Consider the following 26,305-nt stretch of genomic DNA (forward strand, 5'->3'; position numbering starts at 1 on the left):
GACACCGGTATTCCCAGCTACTAGGGAGACTGAGGCAGGAGAATCGCTTAACTCCAGGAGGCAGAGGATGCAGTGAACCAAGATTACACCACTGCACTCCAGCCTGGGTGACATAGCAAGACTCCATCTCAAAAAAGGACAAAAACAAAAAGCCCACTCAAAAGATTTTGACCCACCCACAGAAATAAACATGTCCAATTAAAAAAAAAAAAAAAAAAAAAAAAACATGCTTTCTAGAAAGGTAAGACAGGAAGAAGAAAGGATTATTTTGACAGGGATAGACAAGCCAAAAATGAGACCGCTCCCTTCCTTCACCTCCCATAGCTAATCAAACACCCAGTTAGGTTTTCCCTGATTGGCATGCCAGACTCTGCCCCAGGGACTGAGGATGCAAGCCAGCCTTTGTGCCCCTGAAGTCAGCAAGGAACTACAGCAGATCCTCAAATAGCATCACTGCATTATAACGTTGATAAAAAGAAAAAAAAAAATCAATTCCCAGCTGGAGCCACTGTCTGTGTGGAGTTTACACATTCTCTCCATGTCTGTGTGGGTTTTCTCTGGGTACTCTGGTTTCCTCTTACAAACTTTACAAATACCTAACTCAAACATCCCAAAGATGTTGGAGTTAGGCATTTGTGTGTCTAACGGTCCCCATCGGAGTGGGTGTGAACGCACCTTGGGATGAAACTGCGTCCTACCCAGGGTGCACTTATCACCTTGTGCCCTGAGCTGCTGGGAGAGGCTCCAGCCACATGCTATTCTGTGCTGGAATAAGCAGGTTAGAAAATGGATAAATGAATGGATACAAATTATTATCAAACAAAAATTCATAAAGTATAATCATACAAATGCAGGACATTAACAATGTGGTCTGAAAGTGCTCAATGAGCTGCCATATTCGTAATTGTTTTTAAACTGCATGGTGGGAGGAGATGCCCCTGGTAATTTTCACTGTGCAAACATGTATTCCTTGATTTAACCTGCTACCACCATGACCACCCACACTCACTGATCCACCAAAAACTGGATCAATAATGATCTCACCTGTTATTAATTTTTCTTAAATGTATGCATAGCTCCCATTTACTTCAATGTTTAGTACTGGAAGTGTTCGGGGTCTTTATTTTGAGGTTTGGTGATATTTTTGTGCCAGAAATATGCAATAGGAATTTAACTCGTTTATATCAATTAGCCTTCATAAAATTGGTTTCATTATACATGGTTTCACTTCAAGTCATAGTTTCTGAGAACCCATGTATGAGGTTAAATGAGGACTTAGTGTACAGTCATTCACCATATAATGATGTTCTGGTCAACAAAGGACTGCATATTTGACAGTAGTCCTCTAAGATTATAATGGAGCTGAAAAATTCCTATTGTCTAATGATGTCATGGCCATCATAAAACCATAGCACAAAGCATTACTCTGTGTTTGTGGTGATGCTGGCATAAGCACATATACTGCACTGCCACACGAAGAGTGTACAATGGTGTCCTAGGCCTTCACATTCACTTACCACTCAGTCACTGATTCACTCAAAGCAGTTTCCAGTCCTGCAAGCTCCATTCATGGCAAGTACCCTATACGGGTATACATTTTTCAAAAGTTTTATACGGTGTTTTTATTGTACCTTTTATATGTTTAGATACACAAATGCTTACCATTGTGTTATAACTGCCTACAGTATCTAGTATAGCAACATGCTATACAGGTTTGCAGCCTAGGAGCAAAAGGCTATAACCACATTGTCTAGGTTTGTAGCAGGCCATACCATCTAGGTTTGTGTAAGCACGCTCTACGATATTCACACAACAAAACTGCCTAATGATGCATTTCTCAGGGCGTATCCCTGTCATTAAGTGAGGCATTGACCGTATATCTTGGTAGCTCCAGTAAGTACTGTGAAAGGGTAGTACAATACAATACAGAGCAATACAGGGTACTATGGGGGCAGGTCATGAAGGGGCCTAACTAAGTCTGAAAGGCCAAATGCAAAGGCCCTGAGGTGTTTCAAAGCCTGGCACATCTAGAAGCTGAAAGGCAGTGGGGCAGGAGGACGGTCAGCAGGCGCCTGAGAGGTGTGGGGAAACCAGATTACACAGGGCCTTATAACCAGACTTTATACTCAACTAAGAGCACGGGACCCATCAACAGAGAAAAATCATCCGACTTGCATTTTATAAGCCTATTGTGGCTGCAGTGTGGGGGCTGGAACACTAGCATTCTCTGTGACCCTGGGCCAGCTTCTCAAATTCTCTGAGCTTCAGTTCCCTGTTTTGTAAAATAAGGGTAAGCATAATGGTACCTACTATATAGGTTGTTGTGGGAGATAAATAAGTCAATATATGTGAAGACCTTAGCAATGTTAGCCTTTTTTGTGTGTATGAAACTATTATTCACAAACACAAGTTTCACAAAATAAAACTCAAACTTACTACATGTAATTTACTCGAATGTCTTCCATTCTACTATTTTTTTATTTTGTTAAATGATGGGAGGAAAACCCTAAATTAATTTCAGAATGAGATAACATGGGTCATGACCTGCAGCTAGAGATGGCTTAGACTTGGGTGATAGCAATGGAAGAGAGGGCAATAGAGTTGCCAGGACTTGGTGGATGATCAGATAGAAGTGATGAGGGAGAGGGAGGTATCAAAGATGCTCTCAAGCCTCTGGATTGATGACAGTGCCAATTTTGAGATGGGGGGGCCCAGGAGGAAGAGCAGGTTTGTCCGTGAGAGGAAGGAAGACTGGGCTCCTCAGTGGAAGAGGATTTGGGTGGAGGTGACAAAAGGAACCTTCATTTATATACTTTCCCAACCAAGGCACTATACAGAGAGATTTCACACCAGAATCGTAGTTATTAAAAAAGAATGCATTTTCCCAGATTGCTCCGTGAGGGGGACAGCCTTTCTGAACCAAGCACAGCAGCAAGTGACTGAGGGAGGACTCTGGGATTTGGGGCTCCCGCCAAATGTCTTTCCTTATCTGACCAATATAAAGCACTAATCACATTTAATTAGAGTCCATTTGCCCATCTGTTTCCTCTACTAACCAAGCTGCTTCAGGGCAGGGACCGCCTGGTTTCATCAATCTCTTTATTCCCCAGACCTCCTTTGCATACTGCCCCACATGCTGCCTGTAGTAGGTGCTCAACAAGCATCTGCTGAATGAATGGTCATGACTCCACATGATGGAACTCCTGAGAAGGCCATTTCCAGTGCACAAAATTGAAGTGGAGAAAATGGGAGGAGGGATGCAGAATCTGTTAGGAGAATTCTGATCACTGAGGGCTGTAGGCCAGTGGTTCATGGCAAAAATGAATCTGCAAAGAAAATGCTAAACTCTGAAATGGGCAATGGGCATGGGTCATCATATAATGATCAGAAACATTAAGCAGATCTGGGAAGGAATCAGGAAGACAAAGGAAAAATAAAACAGGATGAGGCTATATAACATATAAATAAATAAAATTTGGTCTCTTCCAAAGATCACCCTAAGTGTTTAACTCCTGACATCAATTCCCTTGCTATATTTTTCCATCAGCTCTACACCTCCAAGAAGCCTCCCCATTTTCAATCCTCTGCCACCCTCCAAACCCCAGCTGCCTCACATATTACTTTTTTCCATACGTACATGATTTATTTCCCTAATAAACAAACAGGAATGGTGTTACATAACTTCTTATCCACTCCACTGCCACTCCTTGCACAGAGGAGGCACTCAATAGTATATTCAATAGCTGATTAACTGATTTTGGCATTCACATTTTCGAGTCTCATTCCCTTTAGTTGTGAATGGTTTACTGAAGGTATTGTTTTTAATAGCAACAGCTGCATTTGTTCAGCATCTACCACACACCAGACATAGCTAAAGACTTTAAACACATCATCTCCTAGAATCCTCCATCTGCAGGGTTGGGGTAATTATCCCATTTTACAAACTTCAAGATTGAGGCTCAAGGAGACAACACAGTTAAATAAGTGGCAACACTGGCATTCAAACCCAAGGCTACTTAACTCCAAGGCCAAACAAATGAATCATTACTCTAAAATTTTGGCACCATTATCCCTGGCACAGAAACATGAAGAAAAGCTCATCTGACCTGGAGGCAGTACTCTCTGCTCCCCAAAATATAATTAAAACTCAACTCAGAGAAAGCTTTTTTTAGGTTTGGAAAGGCCACAATTTATCAAGAGCCATTCATTCATTTCCTACAAATACACCGGTCAGGTCAAGCAACTCTGTGATTTTAAAAAGTGGAGCGTGTAATTGGCATCATTTGTTTCTGAAAGAATGTTTAACTTATGGTAAGAAAACCAATGATGTTCAGAACAATCAGATTAGTGATAGCTAGTTAGTAAAATAAACACAAAATGCTAAAGCCTCCACATCTCCTATGCTACAGTCCCCCCAAGCTTCCATGTTCATTATTTTATTGGATCATCTCTAACTGTGAAGTAATTACTTGTATACCACTGCATACATGAGGAAAAAATTAGAGTAAAGGAAGTTCAATGAGTTAATGAAGGTCATGTCTGTTACTCAGGACCCTTGGTTGTAAGTAACAAAACAAAACACCTTGGCAAAAGAAAATCTGCAATAAGGAAGAGCGGCCAGACAGGAGGCAATTTCCAGGCCAACACACTCCCTTCTCTGCTTCTCTCTGACCACAAGTTCCTCCTACTCCAAGCCAGCTGCAGCAAGCCAGTTTTCTCCTCCAGACAGGAAGCCAGGGTCACTGCAGCTTCACATTCCCACTTCTCTGGCTGCACCACCCCAGAAAAAAAAGGCTCTTGGGCCTCAAGTTCAAAACTCCAGGGAGATGGGCTTGAACAAATGTGCACTACGCCACTATACCTCTCCCCAGCCCTATCTATGCTGGGTGGATTGGCAGCAACACAACAGCAGCTCTGTCCAAAGACACCTATCCATCAAATCCTCTCCCATCTCTAGTCTGACCCCTTTTTAATAGCTTTGACCTGGCAAGGGTTCCAAATGCAGTAAAACTGGTTGTTTTTCCTTTGTAATTTCTACACAGGAGGCTGCTTCACATTCATTTGGGGCAGGGAAAGGCCCCATCTTAACATCTTATTACATGGCTGCAACTACTGTCTTGGATTTTCTTGAGGCATTCTGGTTCTCATAATAAATTCTTCCTTTTACTAAAAAAGATTTTTAATTAAAAAAAATTAATTATAATGAAAATTATACCAAGACCAAGAACACAGGGGACCAAGAACCATGCTTAGCAGGTCGCAATAATGGATAAGGGAGAAGTAACACCCCCGAAGAAGGGAGAATGCCAGTCCCAAAAGGAGGAAGGGGAATCAGGCAGATAAAGTAAGCAGAAATCCTGTACACACAACTGCTAAGCTCTGCTCTTCAGATCCCAAGTCCAATAATCTTGCTTCTTTCTATACCACAGTTTACATTATTTGGGCACTAAATTGTGACGTACCAACAGTAAAGAACCACCAATATATAAAAGGTGCTAACTGTGCATAACGACATTTAGTGCAAACGGAATTAGAAAAGAAAGATCGGCTGGGCGCGGTGGCTCATGCCTGCAATCCCAGCACTTTGGGAGTCCAAGGCGGTGAATCACTTGAGGTAAGGAGTTCAAGGCCAGCCTAGCAAACATGGTGAAATCCTGTCTCTACTAAAAATACAAAAATTAGCCAGGTGTGGTGGTGCGCACCTGTAGTCCCAGCTACTCGGGAGGCTGAGGCAGGAGAATCGCTTGAACCCAGGAGGCGAAAGTTGCTGTGAGCCGAGATCGTGCCATTGCACTCTAGCCTGGGTGACAGAGCAAGACTCTGTCAAAAAAAAAAGAAAAAGGAGAGAGATCTACATACCCATTTACATTCAAGTAGTATCCTAATATTAGAAATCTCTACAATTGTGTGCTAAGAAGAAATAAAAACTATTTCTTTACCTGTGAAAGTCAGACTAGCCTTCCCTGCCTCACAGCCCTCCGCCTTCCACCTTCCCTTAAAGCTGGACAATGGGAGCCTCTCCTTAGGTCCAGGGTTTCTTTGTCCTCTACTCAGCTGGAAGGTTCACCTGGATGATAAAGACCTTTCTTCCAAGGAAGAAAGCAGGAATCAGAAACACAAAACACATTTACAAAGGTGACCCCAGTAGCTCAGCTTCCTACAAATGCCGGAGGGCTAACAAAAGATTCTGGTGCATCTCCATCAACGTGTGCTCAACACTCTCACAAAACCAGCTCGAGAATAAGACCACCCAAGCATGAAGCAGAGAGCTCAGGAAGGGAAGTGGGCAGGGGCTGTCACCCTACTGCTGCCTTACGACTGCCATAATCCAATTGGTTTTTTCTTCTCTAATTTAATCAAGCACTTAATTGAGCCCTTGCTATCTGGCAGGCACTATTCTAAGTGCTTTATAAATATTCTTTGCTTCAGTTGGTAGAAATCAGCTCCCAATAGCATCACTGACTGCACATGGTTATGGCAACTTCTAAAAAGTAATCTAGAGAACAAGATTTTTAAAATTCTTCTCAAAGGCCTAACCTAAACCTAGATGGCTGAAATCAACTCCAGTTTCTCTAGTTCCAGCACTTTGCTTCTCTTCTTGAGTCCACTTTATTCTTCTCCTTCCACAGAACAGATAAAGGTTAATATTTATTAAGCACTTACAGTGTACCAAGCACTTTATATCCATTATCTCCGCTGATTCTCATAGCAACCCTAGAAAGTAATGCTTTTATGCTCTTTACAGAAGAAAAAACAGGCTGAAAGGGGAGGCGACTCACCAGGCTAACTTGCCCCCAGGCCAAGTGACAAGCCAAGATCCCAGCCCCAGCAGGCTGACTCCACACTCCTTCTCCTACCCACATCGAAGTACCATGCTAGAGAGCAACTCTTATATGGTGTCACTGGAAAAGCCATCTTTCACAAGAACACATATACTGCCCCTCCAAATTGTTTCTAATTGAAGTGAAATGCATATATTAGACATTTTAAAGTACATAATTCATGCCATGTAGACATTCACAATGTTGTGCAACTGCCACCTTTATCTAGTTTCAAAATATTTTCATCACACCAAAAGAAAATCAGTATACACTTGGCAGTCAATCCACACAACCTCTTCCCTCCAGCCCCTGGCAACCACTACTTTGCTTTTTCTGTATCTATGGATTTACCTATTCTGGATAATTTGTATAAATGGAATCATACAATATGTGGCCTTTGGTGTTTGGTTTCTCTTACCAATAACATGTTCTTTCCATTTATGCAAGTTGTGGCATATATCTGTACATCATTCCTTTTTATTGCTGAACAACATTCCATTGTATAGATATAGAAATACCACATTTTGTTTATCCATGTATCCACTGATGGAGACCTGGATGAATTACTTCTACTTATTGACTGTTGCTAATAGTGCTGCCATGAAGATTTGGGTTCAAGGATTTAAGTCCCTGATTCAATTCTTTTGAGTACTGGGTCTTATGATAATTCTATGTTTAACTTTTTGAGGAGCCATGCCCTTTAAAATATTATTAAAATATTTTTAAAATTGGAAATTTAAAATTCTGCAAAGAAAAGTCAAAAGGAAACTGAAAACAAAATGCAAACCTCAATGAAATCAAAGGAGATAACCAGTCTCATCTCATTTGAATAAGTTCAAATCTGGGCAGAAGAAATCCAAACAGTACACTTCTACGTTTTTGAAAGGCTAAGAGAAAAGATATGTCATTCTACCAAATAACTAAGAAAGGGGTTGCTGTATCTCCAGGATATTTTTAACAACAAAATCACACCTAAGCCAGGGCTCCACTAGGAGCCATGTGACTGGCTATAAGACTTTTCAACCAAAGAAAACAGTCAAGAGGACAACCACAGGCCATTAACAGGGGTGGCTTTCTGTGATCAGAGAAGGCTGAATTCCCACCCTGGTTCTCATTTTTAATACGACCACTCTTCTCTTTGGAAAGATATAAGTCTCTAATGTCAAAAAATGCCAGCACTCTTTTAAAAACCATCTTGTGTCCCATCCCTTAAAAGACTACTTTTAATTAGTTCTAAACCGTCAGCACTACTTTAAGAGTGGCTTGCTAGAAATTTAGCCTGGGACCAAGGGAAAGATACACAAGCATCAGAACCAACCCAGGGTCACATATGCCCTTGTCCTGCATCTGGTCTTTCAGGGTTTTTATGAGGCCTAGTCAGCAATGATCTTAACTGGGAGGACAGTGGCAAGATGGGAATGCAGAGGGACTGTAACAAAAGAGGATGCACGAGTGCCTTTAAATTACATGAAAAAAAAAAGTTATCTGAAGAACACAGAAAGCAAACTACAAATGACAAGACTGAGTCTTCGGATACAAGCAAGACACTGACATGACAGGAATGGCTGGCAAATCAGGTAACAGGCAGATGACTTGGCAGCATTCACTGGGCAGGTGTTCAATTAGGCAGGAAGTGGGCTGAAAACAACTCAATTAATTCATTGTGCAGCATGCCTGTCCAAGAGAACAAGATAAACCTGAAACATCAATGGCAGACCAGAGGTTAACCCCACAGCTCCACCTTTTGCAGAAATAGGGGCTAACAAAGATGCATATGCAAAATATAAAATTACACCAAGATAAGCTCTGGTAAGCTCTTTAAAGGTTCGAACTAAAACCAAGGCAAGGAAGGAAACAAAGCAAGAAGGCAGCTTATTATGGATCCAGAAAAGCCATTCCTGTCTCATGAGTGGCTCTCAATGGCCAGCCTCAGATATAGGCAGCCCTCAGAACTTGGGTTGGTAAAGTGTGACAGGTACAAACACAAACACATTTAAAAAGTCAACAGCAAAGTGATGGGCTCACCCTTACTTTTAATATCCCTTATGTGTGAGGCTCTCCCAAGCTGAGACTTAACTCTAATGCCAGACCTACTGTCTGAATACACTAGAAAAAAATACCATAAAACCATGAGGAGTCATTTGGCAGAGTCAGAAAAAGAAAGTTACCCTACGAACATAAAATCAAGGAAAGAAAAGCAGAGGTTAGCAGGGCCTACATCTGGCAGAGCTACTATAGGTCCTTACTGGAAAAGGGGACTCACAACCCTTGCAACCCGGATGGCATCACTCAGGCCTGATGAGAAACAAAGCATGCTGCAGGTGGGGCAGAACGTTTGTACTAGAGGTAACTGGGCAACTCCCTTATCCTGAAGTTTAGGAATTCAGCAATGCATCCACGGCAATTGTTAGCAACAGCAAAGCCAGGTCTATAATTCTGGGCTCCTGGAAAGACCTTCCACTAATAATACTGACAATGATGATGACAGTAACAGCTCTTATTTACTGAAGAGTTTAGGAGCAGACATTGCACTAAGGGTTTTACATGTTACCCCGTTTAATCCTCTCAACAACTTACAAGGTAGCAGTTCTCTTATTAACCCACTTTACGCACAGGGTGCAGAGAGGTTAAGGCACCAAAGTCAAACACCTTGCTGGAAGCACAGGCAGGACAGGAACCTAAATCCAGCTAAAAGTTTCTGCTGTTGACCATTATACTTAACTGTCCCTAAACTACATTGCTTCCAAACAAGGGAGAAGGGCTATTTTCAACTAAAGTATAAACCAGCAAGTTTCAACCATTAGACAATTTTTCATATACACCACCTTTTCCTATCAAGATACAAAGACAATCCGCACTTCGGGATATAAAGAACAAAATTATTTTAACTTTGAGGAGAAAGAAGGCTCAAGACTCTCCAGCCTGGAAAAGAAAACTGAACAGAGACCCAGACTTGCAAATTGGGGGCTAAAGCCAAAACCAAGTCTCTTTGGGATTTCTGTCCAGCGCCTTGCACCTTTGGCATGTCACGTATTTTCAAGGAGTTCGTTCTAAGTGCACAGTGGTGCTGCTAGGCTCAGTGACCGATGTCAGAAATCAGTATTTACCAAATCTTGGAGTTTCCACTAAAATTATCACTGTGCCAGACACAAGACCACCAGTTTAAGCATATACATTGCTATATTCAGTTTTAGGAAACTGTTATTTTTGATGAAAACACAAAGCACCTGGCTTTCCTAAGAAATGTCATTTATATTCTCAGATTCCACATGCAGCCACACCTCTGGAAGATGCTGTTTTCTCTAACTGGCAAAACCAGGACATCTCTTTGTATGCACACACCTGCTCTGTTGCAACATTCACTTCCTTTCACTGCCACAGCCAAACCACAGATTAGAGCTACAAGTTTAGCTCAAGATCAACAGCCATCACAGATCTGTAACTCTGGAAGGGGTGCTCTCGGACCCAACATGAGTCACTTAATCTCTCTTAATCATGAAACGACGGGCAGCAGATAATGCTTAGTAACTGCTTATCAGATGCCAGGCACTGTGCTAAAGCTACTAAACTCGAGCTAACTCATCTTATTGTCACAATACCTGAGGTAGGTGCCCTCATCATACCCTGACTAAAGATGGACAAAGTGAAGCTTAACAAAGTTACCCAAAGTCACACTACCACAATACTGCACAAACAGAATTCAAACCCAGGTTTCTCAGACTTTAGAGCCCAAGCACTTCACTATCACACTCGTTGTCGTTCTGCTTTCCTCATTCATAAAGCAAGGGCAAGAATACCTGTCAGTTCCTTGTAGAGACAGTATTCTGCAAATTGTCCTCAACATCATTCTGACTATTCTTCCAGTCTGAAGGGTGAACTGTTACAAATTCTCCCAGAAAGATCAACCAATCAGCCAAGTACTCAGCACTGGACTAAGGATAAAGGGAACATAAAAGAGAGAACATCCCTGCCGTCAAGGACTTCGCAATCTAGCCAACACCAATCGAAGCCATCATCTCTCTCTCAGATATTTTGACCACTGATCCACAGTCAGAAGCGTATTTCTATTATGGCCTGGGAGGCACGCACCTACACACAGCCTTATTGTGTGTGATACACTGATATTTTTCACCATTCTGTTTCATTTAAAAATGTATCAAGCCACTAAATCAATTCTGTGACTGTGGATTGTGATTAACAGTTTGAAAAGCCCCAACTCTAGCCCCATTTTAGCACAAACTTTAAAACAAAAACAAAATGTCAGGAAGTTCTTCCTCAGACCTAGTTTGTTTCTTGGGCTATCAAGTTAATTAGATTTGTATCGCTGGATAGGTCCTCAGGGGCAGATGCACCAACATATCTGATCTGTGAAGGGTGTAAAAAGTGAACTCCTGAAGGCCCACATTCAAATGCTGACTCTCTGGCATGTTAGCTATGTGACTTCTCCAGATTTTGGTCTATGAAACAGAAGATAATACCACTCACCTCTCTGGCTTGTTACAAGGGACCTACCTGGTACTGGTTCTGTCTTTCTCAGCAGAGGGGCTATGGGCATGGGGGAAGGGAGACAAGTCTGGTCATGTGGCACAACCAGTTTACGCAGAGGACCTGTGGCAGTCAATTCTGCCCCTCCGCCTGCTACCATGTTAAGTGATTCGAAATCTTTCAAATCTTTTATGTAGGCATCCGTTGTATTCCACATGGAAGTACAATACATAAGATGTCTAAGACATAACAGGGCATAGGCCAAGTCTCTGCCATTGCAGAGCTTGCTGTCAAGCTGGGCAGGTGGCCAGGTGAACAGGTAACCATAACTTACTGCACCCGGTGGTATAACAAGTCTGGGAGTCTGAGGAGAGTGTCTCATGCAGGGAAGTCTAGTCCTTGATCCCATTTGCAATTCTTTTAGTGAGAAAAACCACATCTTGCAAACTTCTAGTTTATAACGCATTAAGACTTAAAAACCACTACCACCACACTGAGGACAAGAATCCTTGTCTGTAGCCACAGCAATAAGAGGGCTATCAACTCCAGGTCTATCTCCCCTATGAGACACTAAGTTCCTTGAGACCTGAAGTTAAGAGAATTGCTCAAGATCACACAGCAAATACACAAAATTGGAAACCCCAAAGATCAAAAATTGCAGGTCACTTTGCTGGTTCCTCTGGAGCTTCCCCTATACTTGTCTAGGCTCAAACATAAAAACTAATGTGGAAAGGAGAGAGGGGAAGGGAAAAAAGGTCTGTCATTAAGTGACCAAAAATGTAAGAGCTGGCCAAGCACGGTGGCTCATGCCTGTAATCCCAGCACTTTCGGGGGCCGAGGTAGGAGGACTGCCTGTCCCAGCTACTCAGGAGAACTGCCTGAGCCCAGGAGATGAGCTGTGATCACACCACTGCACTCCAGCTTGGGTTACAGAGTAAGATCCTGTCTCCAAAAAAAAAAGACTTAACCACTAGATGCTGAGTAGGTCTTTTAAGAAGTGAGACCATGCTGGGCATAGTGGCTCATACCTATAATCCCAGCACTCTGGGAGGCCAAGGTAGGTGGATTGCTTGAGCTCAGGAGTTCAAGATCCCATCTCTACCAAGAATATAAAAAATTAGCTGGACATGGTGGCACATGCCTATAGTCCCAGCTATTCGGGAGGCAGAGACAGGAGAATCGCTTGAGCCTAGGAGGCGGAGGTTGCAGTGAGCTGAGATCAAGCCACTGCACTCCAGCCTGGGCGACAGAGCAAGACCCTGCAAGAGATGAGACCAGAAAACCTCAAATTTAGACTTTTTAAAGTCTTTTCAAGATAATTATACAATTAGTGAAAGTGTGTGTGCTACAAGTGCTGACATGTCCACTATGTACATTTAAAATACCCCGCTTTCTAAAATCATGTTTTGGCATTTTCTCATTTTTAAAAATCCGGGGCATTTCTCAAAGGCTGTGTGGTTAACATGGACTTCCTTAGTTTTGGTTTCCAGTAAATGAAACAAATATCAGCACCCCGTTCCAAAACCAAAAAGAATGGGAAAATCTTGGAAAGATTCTAGCTGAAAAAGGGTTTTTAAGCTTCATCCTCTCCCTCTTGTTCTGGGGGAGGAAGTGTGCAGGGAAGATCAGTTACTAATGCCCTTCAGGGGAGGGGAGTTTCTCAGGCCTCAGCCTGTGTAGCTGAGATCTGTGCTTTCTTCAAGCCATCCTAGTTGAAAAATAAAGACAAGCAATTACAACACATTGAGCCCTGGGTGATCTTGCATACATTATCTCATATATATCTTACCACAGTCTCTTTTAGATTGTACTATCATCACCAAATTATAGGACACAGACTCAGAAAGGTTCAATAACCAGCTCAGGCTCACAAAGCCAGGAAATGGCCGCCGGGAGGGAAGTTAGGATGGGTCCACACATTCCTGATGGAGAAGAGAACCCCACTGTGTAGGCGAGCCCCAGGGCATTTGAAGAGGGCATTCTTTCACTTTCGGAATACAAGTTGATTTTAAACAGACACCTCCTCGGCTGTGTTTTATGAAACTTACAGGGGAAGCTATGCTACAGAAGTATGCTACCTAAGACTGACTTCCCTTAAGAATCCCCATCTGTAAAATGGAGATGATGATGACTCCCTGGGAGCACTGGACAAGACTTTCTGAGCAAAGTCCTGAAAACTCTGACACTCAAACACAAATGACCTGCAGCAGCAGCATTACTGCCAGGCCCCTGGAAGTAGCTTTTGGGGACAAACTGAAGAGAAAGGCAAAACACACACTCCCCACTACAAAAGTGTGTTTAGTCCTCCAATATGCAGGGAAAGCACCGAGTACTGAAGATGAGGAATGGTGGATCAACAGCTGGTGCACACAGAGGAGGTGGTGCATCCGATGCGGTCACCACCTATGTTAACTCACTGATCTCGCCCGCTCACTGCACTCATCCAAGGTCTTGGGCAAGGACCCACCAAAAAATAGAAAAATAATGAAACAGGAAAAAAATCCAACAAAGGATAAAAACTCAGAATTCTGTGATACAGTCACATCAGAATGACATCATAAAACATAACTCCAGTTCCACAAAGACAGATGCTTCCCTGGGCTGGGCGGCCCACATCCGCAACACCCACAGCTGGCCTCCACTCAACTCACAATGGGCCAAGGAGCCACTACTGTGCTGCCACTCCCAGCTGGCCAGAACACCTTCTCCCAGGGCTCCTGAGACCACTGTGCTATGGAGCAAAAGGACCACACTCTGATCAGAAGATCTTACATTTGAATCTCAAGCCCTGCTACTTACACAACTGGGTCTGTCTGCAAATTACTGCACCACTGATTCTCAGGTTTTTTCCTCTGTAAAATGGAGAAAATAATAACCACTTTCTGAGCTTGTTGTGAGGATTAAATGAGATAATCTGCATAAAAGGCAAGGCACACAGCAACTGAAGCTATTATCCAACTTGAAGCAGAGGCCAGCTAATATTGGGTAAAAATTAAATTTGATTCCCTGAAAGAAAAAAGTTCCATAAAGTTAGTGAGGATCGGTAATTTTCAGAAAATTTAAGGAAGTGAGGTGGAAAAACTCCATTTCCCCCATTCCTAAAGGGTTTTGAAGCTCACCCACTCCTGGCTCTCCTGCAGGAATAGAGAACTGCAGTATCTCGCTACCTCCAGACTCTTCCCACTTTATAAATACACCCTACGACCAACCAGAGAGTGCTTGCTGCCAACCTCCTGGGCAAATGCATCCAACAGGATTGGATCCGGAAATTAAATGTCCATGCAGCCCAGCCATACTCAGTTCAAAATAGATATCTGTGACCTACTTAGTCTTCGAGTACCATTCTCAAAGCCAAAAAACAAGACAGGGCCGCTGACTTCAGCAGAGCCCTGCATGGGCCCCCGCTTTCCTGTCAGATGAAACGTGCACTGCAACAGTGATGACTCAAGAAATTATCTCAGGATAGCTGGACAGAAACCCCAGCCTGGAAAGAGCTGATTCAAAGAGTTGTAAAAAAGCAAAAAGTCACAGAAGTCCCGCCGACAGTTTATCCTCTCTGACTATCCCCAATAGTCCATCTTCATCCACTTGGACTGAGGGCTGCACGTCTCACGACAGGGGCTTCTCAAGCTGTCTATCCCTAACACTCACATTGGTCTGAGTATGCATACCTTCCCATAAAACAAGGCCTACTGTACCTTCATGTTCTACAAAGCATCAAGCACAGAAATGGTCCAATAAGGAGCAAGCACCACCCAAGGGGGACCCCTCCCCTCCCCAGGGACAGACCACTGGGTTCCAGCCCACTCACATGCTTGGCTGCTCAAGATTAGAGAACAGAAACAGACAAACATTTGCAAAAAAAAAAAAAAAAAAAAAAAAAACTAGGAAGACAGACAAGACCAGGGAAAGTTGCTGTGTACTTTCAACCACCGCAGAGTTACAGAATCATCTCCTAAATTACAACTCATTTCACCAAGAAGATGAGAGTTTTGGGGAGAGTGAATCCAAGGAATTTAGCAGGGGCAAATTTCAGTGAAATCCTAGAGCATTCAGCACCAGACAGAAAAATACTATGTAGACAGTGGAACATTATACTTCACCAGCAAAGCGATGGTGGAGGAAACAAGCTGGTGCCAAAACAAAAAACAAACAAACAAAAACCACAAGAAATAAAGCAAACCTGCTGCTCTTCACATCTGCATCCAACCTCCTCATATCTCCGAGGTCAGCCCCACTCTTCCCACGTACCATTGTACACTCGAAATTCTCACCAGAGAAACTTCCTTGAGAGCCCTGTAGTTTCCTCAGCACGTTTTCCCCACTTCACGACATTTAATCCTCACTATCCTGGGAGGCAGGTAGAACAGGCATTTTTATCCCTCACTGAGAAATGAGGAAATTGAAGCCAAAGTCTGTCTACCACATGGCACAATCAGGACTAATGTACAGACTAATTCCCAAGTTCAATGTGCGTTCTCCAAAACAACCCAGACCTGACAAGGCCACGTATCTGAGCTCTAGGCCACTGCCCTTTCCACTGCACTGCTGAGAACCTTCTAGAGTCAGAATTCCGACACACAACCCTCTCAGCACAGCAGCCCACTCTTCAACCTTCTCAAGAGACACCAGAGCTCACAAACCAACCGTGGCATCCGCCGACAGGCAGCACCTGCGTCAGTCACACACCCTAAGTGCGGCTGACCACCACCTCACTGGCAAACACACACAATCCAACCCCTAGAGTTTCAAAAAAGGGCCATATACTAGCAAATGGCTTTCTACAGTCAAATGATGGGCAGAGGCAGAAAAGTGATCATGGACTCCAACTGTTATATACCGTAGATCCCAGGAACCTGAGACCTTTCTGAGTATGTCAGTTCTGGGTTCAAATCCCGTCTCTGAAGCTGACTAGCTCTATGACTTTGGGCAAGTAGCTGTGTTTCTGTAAGTCTCAGCGTCCTCATTTATCACATAAGAGGTTCCAAAGAAAAGATCTCTCAGGAGATGTGGTTAAGATCACAAAACTGTACACTTAAAAATGGTTGATAAGGCAATTTTTTTTCTTGAGACATGGTCTCGCTGTCTCCCAGGCTGGAGTGCAGTGATATGATCATAGCTCACTGCAACCTCAGCCTCTTGGGCTCAAGCAATCTTCGCAACTCAACTTCTAAGCAGCTGGGACTATAGGCACACACCACCACGCATAGCTAATTTTTTAAAAAAATTTTTGTAGAGAAGGGGTCTCAGTATGTTGTCCAGGCTGGTCTCCAAATCCTAGGCTCAAGTGATCCTCCTGCCTCAGTCTTCCAAAGGGCTGGGATTATAGGCATAAAACACCACAATCAGCCTAAAAAAGGAAGTTTTATGTATATTTTACAATAACAAAAATTAGGGTAATATTTGTTTGCTTTTAAGAAACAGGGTGGGTTTTGCTATGCAGCCCAGACTGATCTCAAACTCCTGGGTTCAGGTGATCTTCCCAACTCAGCCTCCTGAGTAGCTGGGCCTATAGGTACAAGTCACCACACCCAGTATATTTTGTTTTTTTAAAATAGGAATGTCATAAGTTCACAGTGAGAATTAAGTAAGATACTGTAATGGCAAGTTCTTACATTGTCTGGCACATACTAAATCCTAACAAATAGACTGGATTAAGAAAATGTGGCACATATACACCATGGAATACTATGCAGCCATCAAAAAGGATGAGTTTGCGTCCTTTGTAGGGACATGGATGCAGCTGGAATCCATCATTCTTAGCAAACTATCACAAGAAGAGAAAACCAAACACCGCATGTTCTCACTCATAGGTGGGAACTGAACAATGAGATCACTTGGACTCGGGAAGGGGAACATCAAACACTGGGGCCTATCATGGGGAGGGGGGAGGAGGGAGGGATTGCATTGGGGAGTTATACATGATATAAACGTTATGCACATGTACCCTAGAACTTAAAGTATAATAAAAAATAAAAAATAAAAAAAAAAAAAAAACAAATAGCTGTTTATTAATCATAATTTTAATAGTTATAAAGACAGTACATGCTCAATGTAAACAAAATGCTTGAAAATTCTCCTATAATATGAAAATCCAGAGATGACCACTAAAATAAAGTACTTTATGGTCTTTTTCCTACACATAGATATTTCTTAACAAATTTGGAATATAACTGATATAAAATTTTGTAGTTATGATCCATTCTTTTCTGCCTTACTTATAAATACAAAAACTTCTCACAACATCATCCAGAAATAAAAAGCCTTTGTTCAAGGAAAGGATAAAAAGTTGTGTGAAACTTGAGAAAAGAACAAGGAGATCAGGTTGAGCAACTGGAGACACCCGCCTCCAGAGCCAGATCGGAGATTTAGCCAAATCCTCCACCACCTGCTCCTCGTCTCTGCCTCCAAGTTGACCCAGAAAGCAAGAACTCTGGGGGGTCTGGCCAGACGGGCCATCAGGGAGCACCAGGGCTGAAGCATGTTGAGTTCTGGGGAAGCCCTGTATTTATCAGGCTGGCTGGGACAAAAAGTTCACGTTCCCTGTGCCTAGACCGGCTCTACCCTCCAGGAGCTCCCACTGTGACCAGAGAGACAGGTGCAAGGGGCTGCCCAGAGTGGGTGGAGAGGTGATGGGAGACCCTCATGCCAATCATTTCATCCAACCCTCCAGGTTACAGATGAGACAACTGAGGCCCAGGGAAGCAAGTAATTTATCCAAGACAGCAGTGATGAAGTCAGAACTTAATGTTCCAGTCCCAATCTGGATACCAGAAGACCAACTTCTCAAGGTTCTAAGTGAAATCACAGCATGCTGCCTACTCAGAGCCCAGCAAAGATGTCAGCCCACATCCAATACATCCTGTCCATCAACAAGTACGTATTTACTAGATGCTGGGGGCATGTCAGCAGAGACAAAAGCCACCCCTGAGCGTAGGACAAGGGGGTTGTCTTATGGGAAGGGAACAACTGGAGCCCTATCTGGCTCCCACTCTTGGGCAAGGCCTCTCTGTTCTAACGATAACAAGGAAGCAAAGCCTGCCTCCACAGATTCTGAAGGAACGCTACCTGAGTCAAAACTTCCTGTAGCACTCTGGCAGAGAAAGCTGTGCAATTTAAAAAGCAGTTCCTCTAAGGAAGCTCTTTTGATGTGCTAAGGGAAGCACCCTAAAAATAACTCTGGAATTACACACTCACAAAACACATTTGTAACACTCACTTTTCTAGCTAGGAATTGTCTTCACAACTTTCATTTTGGACGGGTGTGTTTTGTTTGAGAGGAAAGAGGGGCCCCAAAGGCAACTCCTGAAATACTACAGAAGAGCAGCTGCTCCTGGCACTGGAGAATTCTATTTCCATCTCCACTTACAAATAATTATCTTCGAAAGCGATGCTCCCCAGAGGGGTCACAGTGACATCGGCCTCCCAGATAACCTCCCCAAGCAGGGTGCTTCTGACACTATCTTGGTAAGTAGAGGCAAGACAGAGAGGCTGAAATCAGGCCCTCGCATAGCCCACTACCCCAGAGCCCTCATTAAACAACGGCCAGGACCCTTCCTTTGGAGGCGAAGAGGAAATTAAATGTCAACCAGATAAGGATATTTCCCTTCAACTCCAAGGCCAAGGAATCTGAAGTAGTGATTCCCCCAGTAACTGGGCAAACTGAACCGGCACAGGCCACAGACCAGCAGGCCAGGCTCACTGAGGGTCAGCCTCTGCTTGGCGTTCCTTCTTTTTAATGACCAATACTCAGATTGCAGGCTGAAGTGTTTTTATGACAAACAAGAACAACAATGTGTGAACACTCTGTAGGCCAGTAACAAGGCTGGCAGCAGAGGGCCCTGGGCCCACGTACCAAGACAACACAGCCATCTACTCACTGTCTCCAAAGGTCCTCTTGGATGTTCCTCCCTGTCCTACATTTTCAAGGCCAAATGTGGCCTACTGACCAGGGGAGCTGACTCATCTCTTTTCACTGCATAGTGATTTTATACACAGAAGAATCCTGGAAGCACAGAAGAATCCACATAGCTTGCACACTGACCTCAGCATTTTCTAAATCTACCCAGGTTAAAGACCACCTGGATAGCAGGCATGGCGTTCACCAGGCAGGCCCAGGGCTTAAGAGGTCGTGGGGGGAAGAGCCCACCAGTTCACATGTGTGAGGCCCTGCAGCTCACAGCAGGGCAGCTATGCACACAGTTTCCTAGCAATTCCTGCCACCACAGTCTTGTCTGTTTGCTCTCTCTTCTTCGTGCTTGTGGTTTCTGTGTGGCGGGTAGGTGAAAAGCATACAGAAAGGGAATGGTAGTGGATCAAGGGTCAGTACAGCACTAACATTTTTTAAAAACCTGCCTAGAAACAGTTGCTGCAAAATATCTAGGCACACACACAGCTCAGCTACATCCATCTGAACTTGGAAAAGTCCTCAATGAGCAGCCCACACTACCTGCTTTCATTCATGCTCACAGGTACAACAGTGGCTCCCATCTTATGAGAGCAAAGGCCACAGTCCATGCAAAGAAGGACCTCTTGATCCTCATCCTTTTATTTCCTCCCAACCTCTCCCTTTCCTCCCCTGACACAATGGACTCAAATTGCACTGTCCCTACACTTCAGGGCCTCTGCCTGTGCTGTCCCTTTTATACAGGATCCTCTTCCTCCACACAGCAGCTCCTCCCTCTCTCCCCCTTCTCCAGCCCCAAGTGCACACATTCCTTCTCAGCAAGGCCCTCCTTGATCATCTCACCTTCCCCTCTGCTGTAGGACTCTTCCAGCTTTTCAGCAGTCACCAATAACTCACATACCACCTGGGCAGAATGGAGTCCCAAAAAACTCTTGTCCACCTGGAACCTCAGAATATGAGCTTATTTAGAAATAGGGTCTTTGCAGATACAATCTTTTAAGATGAGTGTGATGGTTAATTTCATGTGTCAACTTGACTGGGCCATGGGTGCCCAGACTTTTGGCCAAAGATTATTCCTGGTATGTCTGTGAGGGTGTTTTTTGGATGTGACTAACATTTGAATGGGCAGACTGAATAAAGCAGAATGCCTTCCCTCATCTGGGTGGACTTCATCCAATCAAATGAAGACCTGAACAGAACAAACAGCCTGAGCAAGAGAGAACTCCGCTTGCAGTGTATGTAAGCTTGAGCTGGGACATCGGTCTTTTCTGCCTCTGGACTGACCTGAACTGAGAAACTGGCTCTTCTTGGGTCTCAAGCCTGTGGACTTTTGGACTAGAACTTACACCATTGGCTCTCCTGGGACTCAAGGTCTCAGTACCTGGATTGGAACTGACACCACTGGCTCTCCTGGGTCTCAAGGCCTCCGTACTTGGATTGGAACTTACACCATTAGCTCTCCCCAGTCTCAGGCTTGCAGACTGCAGCTCTTAGGACTTCTTAACCTTCATAACCACGTGAGCCAACACCTTACAATGAATCTCTTTATATACATACACATGACCCTATTGGTTCTGTTTCTCTGGAGAACTCTAACACAATGAGGTCATACTGATGCACAGTAATGTACAGACAGGTAACACTAATATATTGTACACTTAAAAATGGTTAAGATGGTAAACTTTATGGGGTTTTTTTTGCCACAGTTAAAAAAAAAAGGCAGTTGTGAAAGGAAAATAAATCTTGGGGCCCCCAAATCACTAAGCTAAAGGGAAAAATCAAGCTGGGAACTGCTTAAGGCAAACCTGCCTCCCTTTCTATTCAAAGTCATCCCTCTGCTCACTGAGATAAATGCATATCTGCTTGCTTCCTTTGGAGAGGCTAATCAGAAACTCAAAAGAATGCAACCATTTGTCTCTTATCTACCTATAAGCTGGGAGCCCCCTCCTCATTTCGAGTTGTACCACCTTTCTGGACCAAACCAATGTTCATCTTACATACACTGATTGTCTCATGTCTGCCTAAAATGTATAAAACCAAGCTATGCTCAAACCCCCTTGGGCACATGTCATCAGGACATTCTGAGGCTGTGTCACAAGCGTATGTCCTAAACTTTGTCAAAATAAATTTCCTAAACTGACTGAGACCTGTCCTCAGAGTCAGAGTTCACACAGTCATACTAGAACAGAGTGGGCCCTAATCCAATGACTAGCGTCCTTGTAAGAAAACAGAGACACAGACCGTAATGGTTAATTTTAGATGTCAACTTGACTGGACTAAAAGATATCCAGATAGCTAGTAAAGTACTACATCATCTGGGTGTTTCCAGAAGAGACTGGCATTTGAATCAGTCGACTAAGAAAGACTTGCACCAGCACATCCTGCCCCCAAACCCCCAGGTTCTCAGGTCTTCAACCTCAAACTGAGACTTACACCATCAGCTTTCCTAGTTCTGAGGCTTTGGACTTGGATGGAGTCCCATTGCCAGCCTTCCTCATTCTGCAGCCTGCAGATGGCCTGTCACAGGACTTCTCAGCCTCCAAAATCATGTGAGCCAATTGCCCTAATCCCCTCTCACCTACCTATCTATGTCCTATTGGTTCTGTCTCTCTGGAGCCCCCTGACTCATACACAGACACAGGGGAACGCCATGGGACAGCAAAGGCAGAGACTGAAGCTATGCTCCCATAAGCCAAGAACACCAAGGAAGGCCAGCAACCAACCACCAGAAGCTGGAAGGGAGGCATGGAACAGACTCCCCTCAGAGCCCCCAGAACCATGGGAAAACATACTCCTGCTGTTTAAGCCACTCAGTTTCTGGCACTTTGTTACAGCAGCCCTGGGAACCTAATAAACATGTGTATTTTAATCACTACTGTCTGTCATCCTCACTAGAAAACAGGACCCACAAGAACAGGATTTTGGCTCCTTTTGTTTGGTACAAAATCCCCAACACCTAGAACAGTGTATTTCCTGAATGAATTCTGAGTGAAGGAGGATAAGCTTAAAGGCAGGCAGGGGTGCTATACTAATCCCAGAGGGTCAAACGGAGAGGCAAATGTTCTCACTTCAGAGACACGAGAGCCAGGGAAAGACTGAATTGGATCTTGCTCATTTATTTGATAAATAATACGGAGTGCCACACCAGTCGCCAGGAGAGCTGCTCCATGCAGGAAAAACTAATGACATACATGGTGTGGTGGGAAAGAGCAGGCAGGATCCAGTCTTGGTCCTCCCCTTGATTACAGGTAACCAGGGGAATGAAACCAGCAGACATCAATCTGTGGCTGGCACTGTTGGAATAGAAGAACACGCATATCATGACCTCATCTCACAAGAACTTTGGGAGGAGTAAATGGCAGAAAGTGCCTAACACTATGTCTCTCCTGCATCTGGCTATAAGCAATGCATGGCAGTGCAGGGAAGAAGGGAAAGAAATCTCAACTCCCCAGAGCACAGAGAGCTGGGCCTACTTGTGCTCTGTCCTGGCCAGCTGTGTAGCTTGAGGCAGACACTTTGGCTTTGAGGGCCTCACTCACCCACCTCGAAATAAAGGGCAGAGGTTGTACTAGCAATCCCCTAGCCATCTGTCTTTCTAAAAAAAGAGAAAAGGCCTCTGTGTGTGGGGCTCTGGTGGGCACAAAGGAGGGGTTTCTGCAGGAGCAATGGTGTTGGAAGAGAACATCCCAACTCAATTCTCCTGCCTCCACCCAAGTCTCCCACCTTCATCCCTTTTAATTCCCATAGCCCCACCCTCATCTGCCCTAGACAGCTGCTAATCTCCGGACCTCTTCTCTTTAATGTTACCAGATTATGTCTACTTATATAATATGCAAATGTAATATGTAGTCACTCATTTTAAAACAGTTATTAGCCGGGTGCTGTGGCTCATGCCTGTAATCCCAACACTTTCGGAGGCCAAGGTGGGCAGATCACTTGAGGTCAAGGGTTCAAGACCAGCCTGGCCAACAAACATAGTGAAACCCCATCTCTACTACAAATACAAAAATTAGCCAGGAGTGGTGGTGCACACCTGTAATCCCAGCTACTGGGAGGCTGAGGCAGAAGAATTGCTTGAACCTGGGAGGCAGAGGTTGCAGTGAGCTAAGATCATGGCACTGCACTCCAGCCTGGGCGACAGAACGAGACTCCGTCTTAGAAAAAAAATATATATATATATACACGTGTATATACGTGTATACACGTATATGTGTGTGTATATATGTGTATACATATGTGCATGTATATATGTGTGTATGTGTGTGTATATATGTGTATATATATACCCATAAGGTGCTGAATGGGAGCTGCAGCCCCTTTGTCTCCCAAGGGTTCCCCCTCCACCATTCCTGCTCTCTGCCCCTTTGAGCAATAGGTAAAGGACTCTGTGGTCCAATAAGCCAGCGCTTCCTGAAGCCCACTGTGTCCACTGGGCAGCCCAGCCTGCAGGGAGGGCCCTGGGATCAGCCTATTCATGGAGGCCACCAGATGCCTTATCTACCAGCCTATTGTGTCACGCCCCTCAAACACCTTCTAAGAAATCATTGCTTCTCCCCAAAGCATCCTGTTAGGGGTCAAAGCACCACAATACCCCCACAGCAAGCCAGGAGATGGGGAACAATCACAGGCAACTAGAAGAAAAGATCTGCTTTACCATATTCCTGGAGGCTCTTCCAGAAGCAACAGTGCCTGATTTTCCAGCACACAAACTTTAAGTATCTTCCCAGTGCTGCTCCCCAGTCTCCAATCCATGCCTCAGCAGTGCAGGACAGACTGATCTTAATACTTACGGAGCCTTGGTTCCTCAGATGGAAGATTTGGAGAAATACTCTGGCAAGTTACACCAAGATTAAAATGTCCTATTACCATACCTAGCATCTGGGAGAAACAGACAGTATGAAACCAGGAGCTCTTGCTTCCAGGTCCCACGATGCCACCACTGGTGGCATGATGCTCATACCACCCTGAGCTCAGCCATGGTATCCTTGAGGGTTTGGTTCCCTCGTCTTCTATGGTTACTACGAACCCACCACTCTGAATGTCTACGATCTCAGCACTAAGAATCAAGAAGCTAATAATAAATGAAATGCCTACTAAAGAACAATCCATTTCTTTCACCCAGGAGAATGGCAGCCCATACACCACTGGTAACACGAACTAGCACACCTGTTGAAAGCATAGTACGCGTACTGCTGTAACATTTTAAATGAATTTAACATTTGACATACCAATTCCACTCCTAGAGAAACATGTGCATACTAATATGTATGAATGAAGATATAACAGCAAAACTAATGAGTTAGTTTATATGCCCATCAATAGGGGACCAATTCATAAATTATGACATACCTATATTAGAAAATATTTTGTAGGCAAATAAAAGGCAAATTAAAAGAACAGAGAAGAGCCACATGCATGAAAAGCTCTCAAAGATATACTATGTGAAAAAAGCAGTATGATGCAATCAGATTCATGCTTCTAAAAGAAGGAAAACCATAGTATATTTGTGTATACAGGCTGACAGTTTCAGGACACAGATCCAACTGCTAACACTGGTTATCTCTGAGGACCTGGAGGAGGTGGCACCTGGGGAGGGATGCTGGGTGAAGGGGAATGTGACACGTCTGCTGTGTCCTTCTGCACTATTTAAATGGGAGGGCAGGCTGCAGGAGAATACATTTGCATATTACCTATATGATTTCAGAAAAAAAGCAACTAAACTGATTAAAAAATCACCACCACGAAAACAAGCTACTTATGCTGATAGGAAATTGCTGCACCAATCTGAACAGGTTTCTATGCTGCACTCCCAGGTCTTCCAAAGACTGACAAAGTTCAAACCAATTTCTGCGGTACTGATGACAGATTGAATTGGGACTAACAGGGAAGAAGGAAAATGTGGGATGCAAGAAAACGTCTGTAAAAGCTCTGTGGAAGCTGCAAACCAGTCCTATCCTGAACCTGCCCATCACCAAAACTCACTAGTTCTGGGGCTTTCCTCCCTCTCATCCCCATAGGATGAGAAATAAGCCAAAACCAGAATCAGGAGAGAATTCCCTTTCCCACGGGAGAGGGAGGCCTCCACTGTCACCAACAGAGCTGCTCCCAGGCAAAGCCAAAGAAACGGCCTGGCCAAACTCCACCTTCCTAAAAAGGCACCATGTGCCAGGCTCCTGGGATTGCAGGGACAGCCAAAACTGGCAGCCCTGAAGCCCACTCATTCGAGTCCCTCCACTTCGGCAAACAGCCCAGGAATCTTTTCACACTCACTACTGAAATCCAAACTGAACCAGTATACAAATCAGATGGTTCTGCCAACAAAACAGCAACAAAATGGAAAAAAGAGTAATAAATCAATAATATCCTGGCTAAATATATACTTATTCTTTCTGCTTGCCTAAGCAGGGACACTGCTATAGATTTAAATATTTGATAAATATCTTTTTTGCTTCCCAGTAATAATTAAAGCAAACACACCCAAACACGCACCTAAACACGAAGCAAAAAGAACAACAAGAAAAGGGCTTTGCTCAGGACATAATGTTAAAGAGGTAGGCATGCCAGCTCATATCCACAGGCAGAAATGCTCTTCTCCCATTAAAACATGTACCTGTCTGGCACGGGCTCTTACACCACAAAAGAAACTAACTGGACACTTTAGGGGACTGCCGAGAAGTGCCCTCGGAACGAAGAGAAGAGGTTCCCTCTTTGAGGGAAAGGTGTAAACATCAAGTAGAGAGTGGGTAAGCGGACTCTTGCACGGGTGACTCACCGGCAGAGACAGCTTGTGGCTGGAGATGCTGGGAGCAGGCAAATCAAACAGAGGTAACCTGGCTTCCTCCTCGCAGCGAGAACACAGCCCAAATAAAGCCAGAATCTGACCACCTGACCTCCGGCCGGACCACAGCCAGCACAAACTCTCAGAAGGGCAGGGATATTGCACAATTTGGAAAAACAGAAGCCCAAAAGCAAGTTTATTACCATGTCTGGCACTGACTAGGGGAGAGGACAGAAAACCAGTATATTCCTGATGTGGCAACAGTGTTCCCTACTGATGACAGGACATGCAGACCCCAGCCAACCATCTCCCTGG

The 26,305-nt window shown here is 44.0% G+C and overlaps 1 long non-coding RNA gene across 5 annotated transcripts in view; it reads right to left on the bottom strand.

Moving 5' to 3' along the window:
* LOC117080464 overlaps positions 1–26,072 on the bottom strand; it is a 59,213-nt gene extending 33,141 nt beyond the window's left edge. Inside the window, exon 1 of one of the 5 annotated variants that reach the window (XR_004435862.1) lies at positions 25,985–26,072. This is a non-coding gene — a long non-coding RNA (uncharacterized LOC117080464). The other 4 variants (XR_004435864.1, XR_004435865.1, XR_004435866.1 and 1 more) reach the window with 4 other exon arrangements.
* Between the last annotated feature and the right edge of the window lie 233 nt (positions 26,073–26,305).

The sequence above is a fragment of the Trachypithecus francoisi genome, unplaced genomic scaffold (genome assembly GCF_009764315.1).
Source record: "Trachypithecus francoisi isolate TF-2019V2 unplaced genomic scaffold, Tfra_2.0 Lachesis_group8, whole genome shotgun sequence".
Taxonomy (NCBI): domain Eukaryota; kingdom Metazoa; phylum Chordata; class Mammalia; order Primates; family Cercopithecidae; genus Trachypithecus; species Trachypithecus francoisi.